The sequence below is a fragment of the Lethenteron reissneri genome, chromosome 42 (genome assembly GCF_015708825.2).
Source record: "Lethenteron reissneri isolate LAM-NWPU_2019-01 chromosome 42, ASM1570882v1, whole genome shotgun sequence".
Lineage (NCBI taxonomy): Eukaryota > Metazoa > Chordata > Hyperoartia > Petromyzontiformes > Petromyzontidae > Lethenteron > Lethenteron reissneri.
Window position 1 is genome coordinate 7,065,136 of NC_083820.1, and position 10,106 is coordinate 7,075,241.

Consider the following 10,106-nt stretch of genomic DNA (forward strand, 5'->3'; position numbering starts at 1 on the left):
TCATAGTGCAAGAGCGTTACGTAATTTGTGGGTCATTTGTTTTCTCCTTTTCAAATTTAGTTAACGTGGACCCTGATGCCGTCACGGGATCGTTGACGACCACGGTGAAGAGGGCGGCGCGTGTTTTTAATGGGACAGTGCCACTCGCCGTACTAATCAGGGCGGCCGCTGGATTGGAACCGTGAGGCTCTGAGTCAATGCCACTTAATTCGCCTAAATTCCGGTTCTGAGAATGAAAATGTTGGTTTGGCGGCCATGCATTGTACTTATTTATCTCCTGGATAAATAATGCTTAAAAATAGAAATGAAACTAAACTGTTTAATTTAACCGTGAAAGGCCCACTTACCTATTAGCTTTTTTTTCAAAAGCGACCTGGCCACAACTGATAGCTCAACGAAGTGGCTTATCGTGTGAAAATGTACAGTGGCAAAATAATCAAAATAATCTGAAGGCATATTCAGGGCCGGATTAAGATTGTGTGGGCCCCTGGGCTCCAGGTCGTGTGAGTGCCCCCCAGTAATATTTTCAAAAGGAAAACAAAGTTAGAGAACATTTAAATTTATTTTTACAAGGCTAACAACAAATAAAATTCAGCATTCAGCAGGCCCTCTAGCTAGTGAAGGCCTCTGGGTTGCAGCTCCTAAAGCTCCCAACGCCTTAATCCGGCCCTGGGCATATTTCTCAATGTTGTAGTGCGCGGACCGATGCACCACCGCTCCACCACCCACGTGCTTAGAAAAGAAGAAATACAACAACAACGTACAAAAAAATTTATACAAGTGAATTGATTGTCGAGAATTTGTCGTGTTAACAGATGGCGATGACTCACACACAGCATCGAGAGGGTCCGGCTACCACGGCGGCACGCAAAGTCACTGGGTCATGTACCCACCCGACTCCCACCGCCGTCTCTCTCCTCGTAACAAGGGGCGGAGATTCTTCCACGCACGGCGGCGGTGCGTGGCGCGTGCCACCGCTGTTCACTTCCGTCGACTTCTCTTCTTGGTTCTTTCGGTAAAGTCACGTAGAAGGGAAGTAATAAAATAATAAAAATTAAACATAAAAAATATTAGAAATTATTATATTATTATATTATTTTATCACGTAGTATTTATTTTATTTTATTAATTATATTAATTATAATACAATTATTAATTATAATATTATGATATTATTTTATTATGTTTTATTTTTATTATTTTATTACTTCCCTTCTACGTGACTTTACCGAAAGAACTAAGAAGATGAATCCCTGCAGTCACGAAAGCTTTAAGTCGAAATTCCGTCGATTTATTTCGAAAAGTTTCGCCGAGAAAAGCGAACAAGAGGAGCGTGCCGCTTTTTTGTTCTCGAGTTACCCCTCAAGGCTCTCGCCTTCATTGTTCATTGCCGCCGCTGTTGTGTGTTTTTTTTGGTGGTGAGCAAAGTCACGTAACGTGTATCGCGTGGGTCGAAGTCGAGTTAGAGGGTAATTGTTACCAACGCGGAGGCGATTTAAGAAGGGGTTGAGTCGTCTTTAATTCGTAGACAAGCTCCCCCTGCCTGCTTTCACACCACGATCCCCTTGGTCCCGACACTCACACCGAGGCTCCGCGTTCCCAGACAACAACAACTAAGATCATTATTTTTTTACCCTTCTATCTGGCAACAAAACTGACACCTTTTTACAAGGAGTCATGTTTGCATAGACCACAATACCTGCAGTCATAATGCAAACAAAAAACATAACTCTGATAATGTGCACTGTCCTTCCAGTTCATTGGTCCACATCCGACTTCAAGGACAGTGCACATTATCAGAGTTATGTTTTTTGTTAGCATTATGACTGCAGGTATTGTGGTCTATGCAAACATGACTCCTTGTAAAAAGGTGTCAGTTTTGTTGCCAGATAGAAGGGTAAAAACCAATTATCATATTTTTACTGGCAAATGAGGTTCCAATGGTGTAAACAACAACTAAATCTAGATTTTAGGTTTTCGTGACTGCGGGGATCCATACTCTTTGGTTCTTTCGGTAAAGTCACGTAGTTGAAAATAAAATAAATAAAATCACGACGTTTCGGGCGCAACACAAGCGTCCGTCATCATGTGGAACAACCACAGCAAGAAACAATTGCTGAAGTGGGCAAAAGGGCTGCTTGTGTTGCGCCCGAAACGTCGTGATTTAATGTAATTTATTTTACACCTACGTGACTTTACCCAAAGAACCACAGAGTAACAACAACTAAGTGGCGGTGACGTCCACCACGACGCTGGTGCCAGGCTACGTGCACGTTGAGGCTACCACGTGAAGTGTCGAACGGCCCGCTGGCAGGAGGTCACGGGGCAGACCCGGCAGGTGCCATCCACCCTCAAACGCACGTTTAGCCTTGGATGGCGTTCACCGCCCACTTTTGAGACGACAATTCGCAAGAAAGTCGACTTCGAGGTGACGAGGCTCGCCGTCTCTCGTCATGGGCCCACTCGCAGGGCCTGCCACCCTGCCACCCTCGTCCCAGGAGGAAGGGAGCCGGTGCACCACTGGGTCCTCCTGCCCGTCCCTCCTGCCCGTCCCTTGCTCGACCCCCACCGGGTGTCCCCAAGCTGGAGGCTCGCTCTCCTGTTCTCCGCTGGATGGAGCTCGAGATCGGAGATCGCTGGTGAGGAGGGGGGTGTCTTCCTCCATTCATCCTCCGCTATGTCTGGTGGGGGAGAGGTGGGTCCCTATCTAGGTGATTGACACCTCGTATGCTGCAGGTGTTTTTCGAACGTTTTCAATCGCCCGCTTTACCCTATGAACAGGTAGAAGAACCCCGCCCATGCGACGAGGGAAGAGGAGGAGGAGGAGGCTTGGGTGGGCAGAGCGGGCGTCACAGTTAAGAGAGGGATGCGTCACGATGGTTGACTGCAATCGATGACTACCCCAGTGGCAGCAGTAGCCAAGGAGTGGGAAACTTGTTTTTGAGATGACGGCGATGATGATGATGTTGTCTGCCGTATGTGCTCCGGATTATGAAATGCGCGCCTCTCTCTCCACCCCCCTCCCCCCATAACATCCACCACAAGGCTGACGTTCTCATCGTCTCAACCCAACCACCACCAATTTCGACGCTGTCTCCTCGACAGACCTGGTTTTCACCTGAGGACGGCTGCTTGCGTTGTGGCCGAAACGTCGTGAGAATTATTTTATTATGTTTTATTATTTTATTACTTCCCTTCTACGTGACTTTACCGAAAGAACCACAAGATGAACAACACCAATTTGTTTTGCCCTCCAGATAATGAATCTACGTCATTATCCTACTTGCTGCATTGCCCCCCCCCCCCCGCCATCCCCTCCGCTGTATCTTAAAGGAAAATATCAGGGTGCGTCTTATAATCCGGTCGGCGTTTGTGTGTCCCGAACCAGAACTGTGCACATCTCTGGTGTCAGGTTTGGAGGTGCGTCTTTCTTTCCGGAGCGGTCTGATAAACCCGGTCATAGGCGATCGACGTCTTTTGGAAATGATCCTTGTTCAGAGTAGAGAGATGAAGACGAGCCGTTGCTAGGAAGAAGGGCCGATGCCCGAAACGTCGCCAATTGTACATATGTTTTCTTTCATTGCATGGCCGCAGTGTTAATCACGCACCCCGAGTTTTGTCTGCTCCTGCTACTGCTGTTGTTGTTGTTTGTGACAAAACAAAGCAGCGTGCGTGCCGCGCGCGGTGTAACTCCGAGGAGATGGAGCGATGGAAATGACCTCGCTGCTGACCGGTGTGGACGAAGGGATCGTTTCGTGACATCTCAGGCTCGTGAGAGACAAGCGGCGTCTTGACGGCGAGACACGGACAAGGGAGAGAGAGGCATCCAGTGAAGACGACGACGACGAACGATGGCACGATAGCTCGCTCGAGAGCGTCTGTGAAGCGACCTCGCGTGGAGCGGTTGATGTTGTTGAGATGGGAGGCGGCGGGAGGGGTCATCCAATGGCATCGTTAACGGCACGACGCAAAACTCGATGCCGGTTGTAATTGTTGGCGAAACGTCGTACTCAGATTGTAAATAACGTGGATTTATCTTCTTGGTTCTTTCGGTAAAGTCACGTAGAAGGAAAATAAAACATAATAAAAATAAAACATAATAAAATAATTCTCACGGCGTTTCGACCACAACGCAAGCAGCCGTCTTCAGGTGGAGAACAGGTCTGTCCTTCTACGTGACTTTACCGAAAGAACCAAGAAGATGAATCCCTGCAGTCACGAAAGCTTTAAATCGAAATTTAACGTGGATTTGTTCTCCAATCTAATCTGTCACATTAACATGCTAATTCATCACATTAACATGCTAATTCATCACATTAACATGCTAATTCATCACATTAACATGCTAATGTATGACATTAACATCACTAGCCCCGCCCACTTCGTTTATGACCCTTGGGCGACACCCATTTTAAACCTTTAAAAACTGTCTGCCTCAGCAGCTGTCCCCCACTTTTTTCTCCCTGATGACGAACGCTTGTGTTGCGATCCAAGCGTCGTAGTTGTTTTTGTTATTTTTTGTTATGAGTGTTCTAGCAGATACCTGCATTTGTTGATCTCACCAATTGTGAAAATAAAAGATTCATCATTTTAATCTTGACTTGAAGCTTTCGTGACTGCAGGGATTCGCATTATTTTGGGTCTTTCGGAAAAGTCACGTAGATAGGTTCAAAGAAAATGACAAAAAAAAACTACGACGTTTCGATCACAATACAAGCTTGTGTTGTGATCGAAGCGTCGTAGTTTTTTTGTTATTTTTTTGTATTTTATTTGAACCTATCTACGTGACTTTATCGAAAGACCCAAGAATATAATAGTGTTATTTGGGGGGTGGGGAGTGGGCTAAGCCTCCCCCTCTAACCCCCCACGACGACGTTTACGGGGCTGCTGTGAAGTCACGCAGATGTTCCAATTGCACACGTGGTCTGCTGTTAGCAACGCTTCAAAGGTTTGTTCTAAAAAAAAACATGATATATAAATATATACACACACACACGGTGTTATGTGCCCCAGCCACATCCGTCTCCGTGACCACGTTGCCCGCACATGATTTTCGTAAAAAAATATTATTTACCATTTACTGCCAAAGCAGACGTTTATATCGTTTCTTTAAAATTTCCACCGGATTATAAGATGCTCCGGAAAGTAAGAAGCAACCCCAAAAAACATGTGCCCAGTGTCAAGAAAGTTGTATAGATGGTACAGGGAAATCATCTTTTGATTTAAAATACATTGAGTGGGCCAGTCTGCGTCTTATAATCCAGAGCATACGACAGTGCTAAACTTAAGAGGTCTGTCCAAGCGTGTATGTCCAGGCTCTCGAATTCCCCTCGAGAGAGAGCGAGAGACCCTCTCGAGCTCCCTCTAGTGGAGCCCTCTGCCCCAGCAGTGGCGTAGGAACGCAATTGCAAGAAGTACAGTAAGGGTAATGTAAATTAAAATAAATAAAAAGTTAGTGGCCCGTACGGGGATCGAACCCGCGACCTTGGCGTTATTAGCACCACGCTCTAACCAGCTGAGCTAACCGGCCAGCTGACAGACAACACCAAGTCTCTTGTCATTGATTCCCAGCGCCAACCGAGACACGGGGCAGCACGTGTACAGCTCTGTGTGTGTGTGTCAGTCCACTGCTGGATGAAGGTTTCCCCACGCCGCGTCGGTCGTAGGGGGGGGGGGGCGGTGTTTGACCATACTTCCCCTTCGCTGGTCAATGCGGATTCGGAATCGAACTCATGTTGATTGGATGTCACGGCGCAAGTGCGATCCACCACTGCGTAATGTTACGTATCCGGGTAATCCTCATCCAGACCTCGAAACTGGTTTGTTTAAAGGGGGGGGGGGGGGTCCCTGGCTGCGAGAGAGCCACAACTCGTGTAGAGAAGGGGGAGCCCCTCAAACAAACACATCCACACGCGGAGCAGCCATTGCTCAACAAGCAATTTGCTGCTGCTGCTGTACTGCATAGCGATCAATCTGCATAGCGATCAATCTGCAAAGCGATCAATCTGCAAAGCGATCAATCTGCAAAGCGATCAATCTGCAAAGCGCCGTTTGCACGAGGGGCCGTCCATAAATGACGTCACGCGATTTTGGACGATTTTTACCCCCCCCCCCTTCGTCACACGGCGTCGCAAAAAGTCAGACCCCCCCCCCCTTCAAATATGACGTCACAAAGCTCTGCCCCCCCAAAACCATATTTCTATTTTGAAAATAAAACATGCTTCAAATCGCTTTAAACTATTAAAGTCATTGTAAGTGCGTAATGTGGCGCTGCACTCTGATGTTGTCGGAGTGTTGTTATAACAATTAGTGTTGTTATCACAATTCTATATTTATTTAAAGTTGCGCATTTTGATGTGACGTCACATTTCCCAACCCCCCACCCTCGTCACACATCGTCACAAAAATCTGACCCCCCCCCCGCCAGGTGCGTGACGTCATTTATGGACGGCCCCTGAGTTGATGATTCGCGCTCTACCGCGGAGATGGGAGCGACGGAATCATCTCCGGTGGGGATTGCGGAAGGATTTGTTACACCGCGGGGGGGTCGTTAGGCCCTTCATCCAGCAGTAGAGAGACCACGGCTGCCGACGGCGGTGGCGTTGTCATTGCAGGAGATTACGAATGCTTGAAGTGTGCTGCCATCTGCTGAGAACGAGACGGCAAAACGTTGAAACGCAAACGCCAAGAGCACCTGGTACGTGTACTCGTCGGCGACGTTTCGGGCAACGACCCTTTTTCATAAGCACACGGATAGAAGACGCCACGTGGACAGAGTCGATGTACATTCAGAGATTAGGTACTTGGATTGTAGAAATGTTATCCATTGCCGCATTCTCTCGATCAAACTACGCACTGCCCCCCCCCCTCCCCTGCTTTTATCGTTACAAGATTTATTTTTTGAGGATACAACAGACGAAGCGAGTTAAATAAGAGCGTGTAATAAAAAAATCATCTAGATTGAAAACTCATTTCCTTAGAAACTGATTTTGCGTTCAGTTTTGTTGTGTCCCCCCCACCCCGCGCAACCTTCGAATATCACGGTTGGCTTCGTACGGTACGAAAGAAGTTCACAGTGAACCGAACCATTATCGGCAGATCTCAAGCTCAGCAGGAGTGAGCCTGGTCAGCGCTTGAAATTGCGGCCACCGTGCAAAAAAGGTCAGGAGGGCAATCGAGAAAACCCCTTGGCGTCCTTCCCTACCCCACCCCCGTACAGCTTTAACCGGCTGTTAGTGCGAGTGTTGTTAGCGAGCACTTATGAAGGCCGGAACGGCACACGAGGGGGGGGTCGCCAGAACCACGCCCGGCCGCCTTTGTATCCCCAGTGCGCCACCGCTCAGCAACAGCCGCGTTTCGCCACTAAGTGGTGGCGACGTCCCCACAGCACTTTGAGGCCACGTGACGTGTTGGAAGGCTCGCTGGCAGGTCACGGGACAGACCCAGGTGCCATGGGGTTGACCGACTGAGTCGACTGGCAGATGGTACCACCTGTGCTCCCTACTGCGCCAACTGGCTGAATTTTATCCGCCCGGCGCTCTGCTCGTTGTTGTGAGCGTCGCTCCACTGCCCTCCTGTGTTGTTGGAGGACGACCGCCTTCAACTGCCCAGCAGCGTCCTTCACAAGCCTCCTCCACAGAGGCCGAGCTTGACGCAGCTGGTACCAGAGTTTTCGGCAAGTCCACTCAGCTCCACGTCCTCCTGTACCGCATCAGCCCGGCTCTTCTCTAGCCCATGCAGCGCCCGTCTGGCCTATCGCTTTCCGGCCAAACAGAAGTTGCGTTGGGCATGCGGTCGTCTGGCCATGCTGGACGAGATGACCCCGTCAACATCACCCCACGCCTGATGGAGTCCAGATCTTCCATCGCCCCCCCCCCCCACACACACACGTGGGACAGATGACGCTCTCAAATTCCATTTTTATTCCTTAATAACAACAGTTCTATACTTAAAAAGACTTCACCAACATACCGAACATACATTACAGTGTACCGTCGGTAGTCATAGCAACAACAGAGAAGTTATACAAATTAACTTTTACAAACGATACGAAACCAAACATTAAAAAATAAAATAAAAAATGCTACGTATTCATTTTTTTCTTCATCATAGTTATCAACATTATTATCCATATTTTGTCGTTGTGTTGTAATTCCTTAGTGAATTCGCGTATTAAATGCGAACAGTCGATTCAAAAGACGTGTTTTGTGTGTGACATTCAGGAAACGCAGCAAGCCACGTGGCACAGGAAGAAGCCTTACAAGATAGCGTCGACCAAAAAACCCCACAATTCTCACGTTAACAAAAAAAAAAACATTTTGATGAAATTTGTTGCCGAATTCACACGGTGGAGTATTCGTTTATGCTTCAAAAATGTTGTCGCTGAACACAGTAAACCAGACTCGGGACTAAATTTCAGCTGGCACGGCCCCACCAGCACCTCCGAGCTTAACCAACTCTTTTAGCAGCACGACCAGGGATATTCATGAGAATGCATGGAGGGAGTTATGCGCATACCAAACGCACGTATAGTAACCCGCGCCGTTCATCATCAATACGGGGGTTTCCCTCGCTTTATGCGGTAGTAGATGCGTTCCAAAAAAAAAAAGAGGGCGCACAAAAGCGAACCCGCACGAGAAGACAGCTGCCTGCCGAGTGGCGCACAGTACACACACACAGTACGCACAGTACACACACAGCACGTATTACACAGAAAATACAGTACACACACAGCACGTATTACACAGAAAATACAGTACACAGTGCATACTACACACAGAAAATGCAGTACACACACACTGCATACTACACACAGAAAATGCAGTACACACACAGCACGTATTACACAGAAAATACAGTACACAGTACGTATTACACAAGTAAAATACAGTACACACAGCACACACTGACCACACAGTAGATACAGTACACAGCACAAACAGTAAACACAATACACAGTACATCCAGCACACACACAGTAAACACAATACACAGTACATCCAGCACACACACAGCACACACACAGTACATCCAGCACACACACAGCACACACAGAGTACATCCAGCACACACACAGCACACACACAGTACATACAGCACACATACAGTCCACATCACACACACAGTACATCCAGCACACACACACACACAGTACATACAGCACACACACACAGTACATACAGCACACACACACACACAGTACATACAGCACACACACAGTACATACAGCACACACACACACAGTACAGAACCGCACAGCCGCATCGACTGAGCGAATTCAAACGGCGTAGTCGAGCGAGAGAATTTTGGTTAGAAAACATCGGTCACATCGAAGTGAAATCGCAACAACAAAAACATCGAATCCGCACGAAGCGAGGGAAACCCGTCACGTCGTTGTGTGTACGCTCAGAAAATGTACCTGGCACACACAAAATAAAATCACGCTCTAAAATATCAATAAAAAAATTGTAAAACCCTGGACGGAATTTTTTTTCTAAAAATTTGAGCCTATAAAAATGGGTTTAAAGTGGCAGTGATTTAGCTCACGCATCCGCTGGAGACTTGAATTCAATTCGTGGCCACGGCTGAACACGAGTGGGCGAGCCGGTGTCTGAATCAAGCCCCCGACGTCCTGCCGAGGTCAACTCGGCCTTCAAGGAAGACCTTACACCTCCGAGTGCGACGTGTGGAACAAACAAGGATGGTGAGATGAACAGGTGGTGGCGCGTGATGCTTGCCACACCGACCAGCGCTTTAATAGGTGCTCGCTAACAGCACTTGCCTCAACAGCCAAGTATAAAGTCCGTGACGGAGGGATCGTTGAAGATCTTAGCAGTGCTGCTCATCTATTAGCGAAGGTCGGAGGGCTTTGTCGTGATCTAGGTCGACAGAGTTAAATGGGGATTTTATCGTCAAAGAGCATTCTCGCATCCGATTAGCACGGTCGGCTGTACAAACATCGTTCGTTAATGTCGTGGTTACTTAATTTATTAACTCTCAACAGTCCACAAGGGAGCCCGTGCAACACGTGCCAGCAGCGCCTTAATGCGATACGTTGTAGTTTCATGGCAAATTGCTCAAATGAAACATTAACGATTAAAAACCAT

General features: G+C 47.7%; 1 non-coding gene across 1 annotated transcript; it reads right to left on the reverse strand.

The window, feature by feature from the left end:
• Positions 1–5,456: 5,456 nt before the first annotated feature.
• On the reverse strand, positions 5,457–5,530 carry TRNAI-AAU (transfer RNA isoleucine (anticodon AAU)). The gene has a single exon. It is a non-coding gene; the product is annotated as a tRNA-Ile (tRNA).
• Between the last annotated feature and the right edge of the window lie 4,576 nt (positions 5,531–10,106).